The sequence below is a fragment of the Bufo gargarizans genome, chromosome 1, assembly GCF_014858855.1.
Source record: "Bufo gargarizans isolate SCDJY-AF-19 chromosome 1, ASM1485885v1, whole genome shotgun sequence".
Lineage (NCBI taxonomy): Eukaryota > Metazoa > Chordata > Amphibia > Anura > Bufonidae > Bufo > Bufo gargarizans.
The window spans coordinates 756,868,871-756,879,677 of record NC_058080.1 but is presented as its reverse complement, the minus strand read 5'-3'; positions in this window follow the sequence as shown (position 1 = coordinate 756,879,677).

Here is a 10,807-nt window from a genome sequence, read left to right as displayed (position 1 = left end):
CACAGCCCGGAGTAAACGTCAGCAGGCCATTCTGAAACTCATATGTTTGGGGGACAGGCCCCACACCGCACAGGAGTTGTGGCGGGGTATAGAACAACAGACCGACGAGTGGTTGCTGCCGGTGAGCCTCAAGCCCGGCCTGGTGGTGTGTGATAATGGGCGAAATCTCGTTGCAGCTCTGGGACTAGCCAATTTGACGCACATCCCTTGCTTGGCGCATGTGCTGAATTTGGTGGTGCAGAAGTTCATTCACAACTACCCCGACATGTCAGAGCTGCTGCATAAAGTGCGGGCCGTCTGTTCGCGCTTCCGGCGTTCACATCCTGCTGCTGCTCGCCTGTCTGCGCTACAGCGTAACTTCGGCCTTCCCGCTCACCGCCTCATATGCGACGTGCCCACCAGGTGGAACTCCACCTTGCACATGCTGGACAGACTGTGCGAGCAGCAGCAGGCCATAGTGGAGTTTCAGCTGCAGCACGCACGGGTCAGTCGCACTACAGAACAGCACCACTTCACCACCAATGACTGGGCCTCCATGCGAGACCTGTGTGCCCTGTTGCGCTGTTTCGAGTACTCCACCAACATGGCCAGTGGCGATGACGCCGTTATCAGCGTTACAATACCACTTCTATGTCTCCTTGAGAAAACACTTAGGGCGATGATGGAAGAGGAGGTGGCCCAGGAGGAGGAGGAGGAGGAGGAGGAAGAGGGGTCATTTTTAGCACTTTCAGGCCAGTCTCTTCGAAGTGACTCAGAGGGAGGTTTTTGGCAACAGCAGAGGCCAGGTACAAATGTGGCCAGCCAGGGCCCACTACTGGAGGACGAGGAGGACGAGGATGAGGAGGAGGTGGAGGAGGATGAGGATGAAGCATGGTCACAGCGGGGTGGCACCCAACGCAGCTCGGGTCCATCACTGGTGCGTGGCTGGGGGGAAAGGCAGGACGATGACGATACGCCTCCCACAGAGGACAGCTTGTCCTTACCCCTGGGCAGCCTGGCACACATGAGCGACTACATGCTGCAGTGCCTGCGCAACGACAGCAGAGTTGCCCACATTTTAACCTGTGCGGACTACTGGGTTGCCACCCTGCTGGATCCACGCTACAAAGACAATGTGCCCACCTTACTTCCTGCACTGGAGCGTGATAGGAAGATGCGCGAGTACAAGCGCACGTTGGTAGACGCGCTACTGAGAGCATTCCCAAATGTCACAGGGGAACAAGTGGAAGCCCAAGGCCAAGGCAGAGGAGGAGCAAGAGGTCGCCAAGGCAGCTGTGTCACGGCCAGCTCCTCTGAGGGCAGGGTTAGCATGGCAGAGATGTGGAAAACTTTTGTCAACACGCCACAGCTAACTGCACCACCACCTGATACGCAACGTGTTAGCAGGAGGCAACATTTCACTAACATGGTGGAACAGTACGTGTGCACACCCCTCCACGTACTGACTGATGGTTCGGCCCCATTCAACTTCTGGGTCTCTAAATTGTCCACGTGGCCAGAGCTAGCCTTTTATGCCTTGGAGGTGCTGGCCTGCCCGGCGGCCAGCGTTTTGTCTGAACGTGTATTCAGCACGGCAGGGGGCGTCATTACAGACAAACGCAGCCGCCTGTCTACAGCCAATGTGGACAAGCTGACGTTCATAAAAATGAACCAGGCATGGATCCCACAGGACCTGTCCGTCCCTTGTCCAGATTAGACATTAACTACCTCCCCTTAACCATATATTATTGGACTCCAGGGCACTTCCTCATTCAATCCTATTTTTATTTTCATTTTACCATTATATTGCGAGGCTACCCAAAGTTGAATGAACCTCTCCTCTGTCTGGGTGCCGGGGCCTAAATATATGCCAATGGACTGTTCCAATGTTGGGTGACGTGAAGCCTGATTCTCTGCTATGACATGCAGACTAATTCTCTGCTGACATGAAGCCAGATTCTCTGTTACGGGACCTCTCTCCTCTGCCTGGGTGCTGGGCCTAAATATATGACAATGGACTGTTGCAGTGGTGGCTGACGTGAAGCCTGATTCTCTGCTATGACATGCAGACTGATTCTCTGCTGACATGAAGCCAGATTCTCTGTTACGGGACCTCTCTCCTCTGCCTGTGTGCTGGGCCTAAATATATGCCAATGGACTGTTGCAGTGGTGGCTGACGTGAAGCCTCATTCTCTGCTATGACATGCAGACTGATTCTCTGCTGACATGAAGCCAGATTGTCTGTTACGGGACCTCTCTCCTCTGCCTGTGTGCTGGGCCTAAATATATGCCAATGGACTGTTGCAGTGGTGGCTGACGTGAAGCCTCATTCTCTGCTATGACATGCAGACTGAATTCTCTGCTGACATGAAGCCAGATTGTCTGTTACGGGACCTCTCTCCTCTGCCTGGGTGCTGGGCCTAAATATATGACAATGGACTGTTGCAGTGGTGGCTGACGTGAAGCCTGATTCTCTGCTATGACATGCAGACTGATTCTCTGCTGACATGAAGCCAGATCTCTGTTACGGGACCTCTCTCCTCTGCCTGGGTGCTGGGCCTAAATATATGCCAATGGACTGTTGCAGTGGTGGCTGACGTGAAGCCTCATTCTCTGCTATGACATGCAGACTAATTCTCTGCTGACATGAAGCCAGATTGTCTGTTACGGGACCTCTCTCCTCTGCCTGTGTGCTGGGCCTAAATATATGCCAATGGACTGTTGCAGTGGTGGCTGACGTGAAGCCTCATTCTCTGCTATGACATGCAGACTAATTCTCTGCTGACATGAAGCCAGATTGTCTGTTACGGGACCTCTCTCCTCTGCCTGGGTGCTGGGCCTAAATATATGCCAATGGACTGTTGCAGTGGTGGCTGACGTGAAGCCTCATTCTCTGCTATGACATGCAGACTAATTCTCTGCTGACATGAAGCCAGATTCTCTGTTACGGGACCTCTCTCCTCTGCCTGTGTGCTGGGCCTAAATATATGCCAATGGACTGTTGCAGTGGTGGCTGACGTGAAGCCTGATTCTCTGCTATGACATGAAGACTGATTCTCTGCTGACATGAAGCCAGATTGTCTGTTACGGGACCTCTCTCCTCTGCCTGGGTGCTGGGCCTAAATATATGCCAATGGACTGTTGCAGTGGTGGCTGACGTGAAGCCTCATTCTCTGCTATGACATGCAGACTAATTCTCTGCTGACATGAAGCCAGATTGTCTGTTACGGGACCTCTCTCCTCTGCCTGGGTGCTGGGCCTAAATATATGACAATGGACTGTTGCAGTGGTGGCTGACGTGAAGCCTGATTCTCTGCTATGACATGCAGACTGATTCTCTGCTGACATGAAGCCAGATCTCTGTTACGGGACCTCTCTCCTCTGCCTGTGTGCTGGGCCTAAATATATGCCAATGGACTGTTGCAGTGGTGGCTGACGTGAAGCCTGATTCTCTGCTATGACATGCAGACTGATTCTCTGCTGACATGAAGCCAGATTGTCTGTTACGGGACCTCTCTCCTCTGCCTGGGTGCTGGGCCTAAATATATGCCAATGGACTGTTGCAGTGGTGGCTGACGTGAAGCCTCATTCTCTGCTATGACATGCAGACTAATTCTCTGCTGACATGAAGCCAGATTGTCTGTTACGGGACCTCTCTCCTCTGCCTGGGTGCTGGGCCTAAATATATGCCAATGGACTGTTGCAGTGGTGGCTGACGTGAAGCCTGATTCTCTGCTATGACATGCAGACTAATTCTCTGCTGACATGAAGCCAGATTCTCTGTTACGGGACCTCTCTCCTCTGCCTGGGTGCTGGGCCTAAATATATGCCAATGGACTGTTGCAGTGGTGGCTGACGTGAAGCCTGATTCTCTGCTATGACATGCAGACTGATTCTCTGCTGACATGAAGCCAGATTGTCTGTTACGGGACCTCTCTCCTCTGCCTGGGTGCTGGGCCTAAATATATGCCAATGGACTGTTGCAGTGGTGGCTGACGTGAAGCCTCATTCTCTGCTATGACATGCAGACTGATTCTCTGCTGACATGAAGCCAGATTGTCTGTTACGGGACCTCTCTCCTCTGCCTGGGTGCTGGGCCTAAATTATGACAATGGACTGTTGCAGTGGTGGCTGACGTGAAGCCTGATTCTCTGCTATGACATGCAGACTGATTCTCTGCTGACATGAAGCCAGATCCTCTGTTACGGGACCTCTCTCCTCTGCCTGGGTGCTGGGCCTAAATTTATGAAAATGGACTCTTACAGTGGTGGGTGACGTGAAGCCTGATTCTCTGCTATGACATGAAGACTGATTCTCTGCTGACATGAAGCCAGATTGTCTGTTACGGGACCTCTCTCCTCTGCCTGGGTGCTGGGCCTAAATTTATGACAATGGACTGTTGCAGTGGTGGGTGACGTGAAGCCTGATTCTCTGCTATGACATGAAGACTGATTCTCTGCTGACATGAAGCCAGATTGTCTGTTACGGGACCTCTCTCCTCTGCCTGGGTGCTGGGCCTAAATATATGACAATGGACTGTTGCAGTGGTGGCTGACGTGAAGCCTGATTCTCTGCTATGACATGCAGACTGATTCTCTGCTGACATGAAGCCAGATCCTCTGTTACGGGACCTCTCTCCTCTGCCTGTGTGCTGGGCCTAAATATATGCCAATGGACTGTTGCAGTGGTGGCTGACGTGAAGCCTCATTCTCTGCTATGACATGCAGACTAATTCTCTGCTGACATGAAGCCAGATTGTCTGTTACGGGACCTCTCTCCTCTGCCTGGGTGCTGGGCCTAAATATATGCCAATGGACTGTTGCAGTGGTGGCTGACGTGAAGCCTCATTCTCTGCTATGACATGCAGACTAATTCTCTGCTGACATGAAGCCAGATTGTCTGTTACGGGACCTCTCTCCTCTGCCTGGGTGCTGGGCCTAAATATATGCCAATGGACTGTTGCAGTGGTGGCTGACGTGAAGCCTCATTCTCTGCTATGACATGCAGACTAATTCTCTGCTGACATGAAGCCAGATCCTCTGTTACGGGACCTCTCTCCTCTGCCTGTGTGCTGGGCCTAAATATATGCCAATGGACTGTTGCACTGGTGGCTGACGTGAAGCCTGATTCTCTGCTATGATATGAAGACTGATTCTCTGCTGACATGAAGCCAGATTGTCTGTTACGGGACCTCTCTCCTCTGCCTGGGTGCTGGGCCTAAATATATGCCAATGGACTGTTGCAGTGGTGGCTGACGTGAAGCCTCATTCTCTGCTATGACATGCAGACTAATTCTCTGCTGACATGAAGCCAGATTGTCTGTTACGGGACCTCTCTCCTCTGCCTGGGTGCTGGGCCTAAATTTATGACAATGGACTGTTGCAGTGGTGGGTGACGTGAAGCCTGATTCTCTGCTATGACATGCAGACTGATTCTCTGCTGACATGAAGCCAGATCATCTGTTACGGGACCTCTCTCCTCTGCCTGGGTGCTGGGCCTAAATTTATGAAAATGGACTCTTACAGTGGTGGGTGACGTGAAGCCTGATTCTCTGCTATGACATGAAGACTGATTCTCTGCTGACATGAAGCCAGATTGTCTGTTACGGGACCTCTCTCCTCTGCCTGGGTGCTGGGCCTAAATATATGCCAATGGACTGTTGCAGTGGTGGCTGACGTGAAGCCTCTTTCTCTGCTATGACATGCAGACTAATTCTCTGCTGACATGAAGCCAGATCCTCTGTTACGGGACCTCTCTCCTCTGCCTGGGTGCTGGGCCTAAATTTATGAAAATGGACTCTTACAGTGGTGGGTGACTATCACGATCGGCGTAACTGTCACATACGTGACACGGAGGGAGGAACAGAGGGAGGCCCTGCCCTAGTGAGAGGGAAGGTGGTGACCCCTGACTCACCTTGCGTCTGGCACCTGGCTGCCCTGTCGTCCCTAGACGGGTTCCTCACCCGTACGCCGATCACGTGCCTAAAACCCTGGCTTTCCCTAGGATGAGCCCTAGGTAGTGAACAGGGCGGTGGGAACACTAGTCCGCACCACTAGCTCTAGAGGAAAACACCAAGGGGAGGACAGACAATACAAACTAAACATATAATCCCAGGTGGGCAACAACAGGAGACAACAAAAGCCCAACAGGGATCCGGAGGGTAGCACTCTGGAACAACAACCAGATTCTCAGCTCCAGTGGGTCAGCATAGATGTCCAGGCAGGAAGCTCTATAACTGGCAACAAGAGAAGTGTGAGAGGAGAATATAAGGAGTTTGGGAGTGGCAGACAAGAAACAGCTGAGGAGGAGAAGCTACGGATCCCTGAGTGAGACAAAAAGGATAGCAAGGCAAACACAGAAAACAAACACTAAGAAACACCGTGATCTTTAGGCATAGAGCGCGCAGCCACCCGCTGCGACTTCCTGACCCCGGGTATAACGGAGTCAGACGTGGCTCTTGACACCCTCGTGACAGTGACGTGAAGCCTGATTCTCTGCTATGACATGAAGACTGATTCTCTGCTGACATGAAGCCAGATTGTCTGTTACGGGACCTCTCTCCTCTGCCTGGGTGCTGGGCCTAAATTTATGACAATGGACTGTTGCAGTGGTGGGTGACGTGAAGCCTGATTCTCTGCTATGACATGCAGACTGATTCTCTGCTGACGTGAAGCCAGATCCTCTGTTAAGGGACCTCTCTCCTCTGCCTGGGTGCTGGGCCTAAATTTATGAAAATGGACTCTTACAGTGGTGGGTGACGTGAAGCCTGATTCTCTGCTATGACATGAAGACTGATTCTCTGCTGACATGAAGCCAGATTGTCTGTTACGGGACCTCTCTCCTCTGCCTGGGTGCTGGGCCTAAATATATGCCAATGGACTGTTGCAGTGGTGGCTGACGTGAAGCCCCATTCTCTGCTATGACATGCAGACTAATTCTCTGCTGACATGAAGCCAGATCCTCTGTTACGGGACCTCTCTCCTCTGCCTGTGTGCTGGGCCTAAATATATGCCAATGGACTGTTGCACTGGTGGCTGACGTGAAGCCTGATTCTCTGCTATGATATGAAGACTGATTCTCTGCTGACATGAAGCCAGATTGTCTGTTACGGGACCTCTCTCCTCTGCCTGGGTGCCGGGGCCTAAATATCTGAGAATGGACTGTTTCAGTGGTGGGTGACGGGAAGCCAGATTCTCTGCTATGGGACCTCTCTCCAATTGATTTTGGTTAATTTTTATTTATTTTATTTTTATTTTAATTCATTTCCCTATCCACATTTGTTTGCAGGGGATTTACCTACATGTTGCTGCCTTTTGCAGCCCTCTAGCCCTTTCCTGGGCTGTTTTACAGCCGTTTTAGTGCCGAAAAGTTCGGGTCCCCATTGACTTCAATGGGGTTCGGGTTCGGGACGAAGTTCGGATCGGGTTCGGATCCCGAACCCGAACATTTCCGGGAAGTTCGGCCGAACTTCTCGAACCCGAACATCCAGGTGTTCGCTCAACTCTAATCACTATCCCAGGAGACCCATCAGTTGATTATAAAAGTGGGCAGGACATGGCGAAGCAGGTAACCACTGATGAAGGAGTGAGTCAACACTCCGAAACGCGTCTGGTATTTGTGATTCCAGCACATCTAAAGGCCCACTTGGAATATCCATGGATAAAGATTTGTAGCTACAATTTGTCAAGCTAAAAGATCAGAACTGTGTGGAACTTCCAACCATTCTCCCATTTCTCCATTTATAAGCTGTGGCGGCAAGAGCGGAGTGCGGGCTCATGTGAGACACCAGACTCTGAACCAACGAGCCACGTGGGATGGCGGACACGGACCTCCGGGAGTAACACAGCCGGGAGATAAGGTAGCGCGCCCTATACTTCGTGCAGGAAAGAGGTAAAACTTACTCTATTATTAACCGCCACGTGGGATGCCACGTGTAGCGGCAGACGCTAATTCTGCTAACAAAGTAATACTTGCATTGCTACAGTATTTAATTGAAAACGGTTATTCAGTATATGAATGTACGTTGATGTGCGCAGATTGCAGCATACGGACCCATACACTGTACTAATTTGAACTTTCTATTTGGATCCAACAGTCTGACTAACTCCTGAATAACCCTTAACCACCAAGTGGACACCAAGTATAACTAACCCCAGCAGATGTCGTTGTGTGAAATTCACTAATCCCAGGAGATATACTGGTACATTCTATATGTTTGTTATAGTCCAGGAGGGTCAAACAGGATTGACTTATGAATATTAGCAACCTCTCACATAGGAAGATATTTGGAATAGTTTCAAGTGTGCGTCACACAAAACCCAATCTGCTGTTTATACTACGTAGGTAGATACTTGCATGGGATGGTGTAGTTGTAGGGATGGTAGTCCTGGTTGAGTTGGCTAGTGTCTCCTGTCCATGCATCACACAAGTTATTGTATGTGATTGGTTGGGAAAGTACTACCATTTTTAGCTTCCGTTATGTGTTGGTATTAATTGTATTTTAATGTAATTTTTACATTTGTCAATAAACCTTAACCTTTAAGGACCTCTCTGGGTGGTTGCAGATGGTGAGTGCCTGTTGTTCCAATACATATATCTGTATATAGTAATCTCCTGAGCTCCCTCTAGTGGTGGCTGTATATATCTATATGCAGTAATCTCCTAAACTCTGTCTAGTGGTGGCTGTACATATCTGTATGTAGTAATCTCATGGGCTCCATCTAGTGGTTGCTGTATATCTGTATGCATTAAGTTCCAAGTCTATCCTAGTGATGGCTATATACATCTATATGCATTAAGCTCCTGAGCAAATTATAATGGTGGCTGTATAAATCTGTATGCAGTAATTTCCTCAGCTCTCTCTAGTGGTGGCTGTATATATCTGTATGCAGTAATCTCATGAGCTCCCTCTAGTGGTGACTGTATAAATCTGTATGTAGTAATCTCCTGAGATCCCTCTAGTGGCGGCTGTATATATCTGTATGCAGTAATCTCCTGAGCTCCCTCTAGTGGTGGCTGTATATATCTGTATGCAGTAATCTCCTGAGCTCCCTCTAGTGGTGGCTGTATATATCTGTATGCAGTAATCTCCTGAGCTCCCTCTAGTGGTGGCTGTATATATCTGCATGCTGTAATCTCCTGAGATCCCTCTAGTGGTGGCTCTATATAACTGTATGCAGTAAGCTCCTAAGCTCCTTCTAGTGGTGGCTGTATATATCTGCATTACCGGGCTTGTCCTAACCTCTCGATAAGCTCATCCACCTGGGGCATGGGATATGCATCGAATTAGCAAAACTTGTTAAGTTTTCGAAAGTCGTTACAAAACCGCAATGTCCCGTCTGGCTTGGGTATCAATACTATAGGACTGGCCCACTCACTTTTTTGACTCCTCAATGACGTCTAACTGCAACATTAGCTGTACCTCCTCCGATATGGTCTGTCGCCGAGCCTCGGGTACCCGGTATGGTTTTAATCGGACTTTTGCCTGAGGCTCATTGACAATGTCATGCTGGATTATGGAAGTGCGTCCAGGGATGTCTGAGAACACATCCGTGTTCCGACTAACGAACTCCCTGGTCTCCTGAATCTGTTTAGAGGAGAGTCTGTCAGCAATTTTTACTGTGGCAGCCGCCTCTCTTGCATCAGACAGAGGGGCCGGTACCTCTTCTCCTAGAAAACCCGGCCGCAGGCTGTCTTCTGTAGAGGCTTCCATATCTTTCCACGGTTTGAGTAAATTCACATGGTAAACCTGCTCCAGCTTTCGCCACCCTGGCTGGTGTATCTTGTTATTTATATCTCCAATTTTCTCGAGAACCTCATAGGGCCCCTGCCACCTAGCCAGGAACTTACTGTCCACGGTCGGCACCAGAACCAAAGCCCGATCACCCGAGTTAAAGATCTGGACCCGAGTCTGCCGTTTATACACCAGACTCTGGGCTTGCTGAGCTGCCTCCATATGCTCCCTAATAAGAGGCAACACTGTCTCTATCCGAACTTGCATCTGGGTAACGTACTCAATAACACTTTTATGTGGAGTGGGTTGTTATTCCCACGCCTCTTTGGCCATGTCCAAGAGACTGCAAGGGTGTCTGCCATGTAGCAGTTCGAAGGGTGAGAACCCAGTAGGGGTACCTTTCGCACTGCGAACATGAGGTAGGGTAGAAGGCGGTCCCAGTCCTTCCTATCTTTAGCCACCACCCTTTTCAACATATTTTTTAATGTTTGATTAAACCTTTCTACCAGACTTTCCGTTTGCGGATGGTAAATGGACCTCCGTAGCTGTTTTATGTAAGGAAAATAAAAAGGTCGTGTGAAAGAGGCCTTAGAAGGTATCAGGCAGGAGAAGGGTACAAAATAATTTCCAAGGCATTAGATATACCATGGAACACAGTGAAGACAGTCATCATCAAGTGGAGAAAATATGGCACAACAGTGACATTACCAAGAAATGGACGTCCCCCCAAAATTGATGAAAATACGAGCAGAAAACTGGTCTGGGAGGCGACCAAGAGGCCTACAGCAACATTAAAGGAGCTGCAGGAATATCTGGCAAGTACTGGCTGTGTGGTACATGTGACAATATTCTCCCGTATTCTTCATATGTCTGGGCTATGGGGTAGAGTGGCAAGACGAAAGCCATTTCTTACGAAGAAAAACATCCAAGCCAGTCTCCCAAAAGCATGTGGGTAAAGGTGTTATGGTCTGATGAAACCAAGGTTGAACTTTTTGGCCATAATTCCAAAAGATATGTTTGGCGCAAAAGCAACACTGCACATCACCAAAAGAACACCATACCCACAGTGAAGCATGGTGGTGGCAGCATCATGCC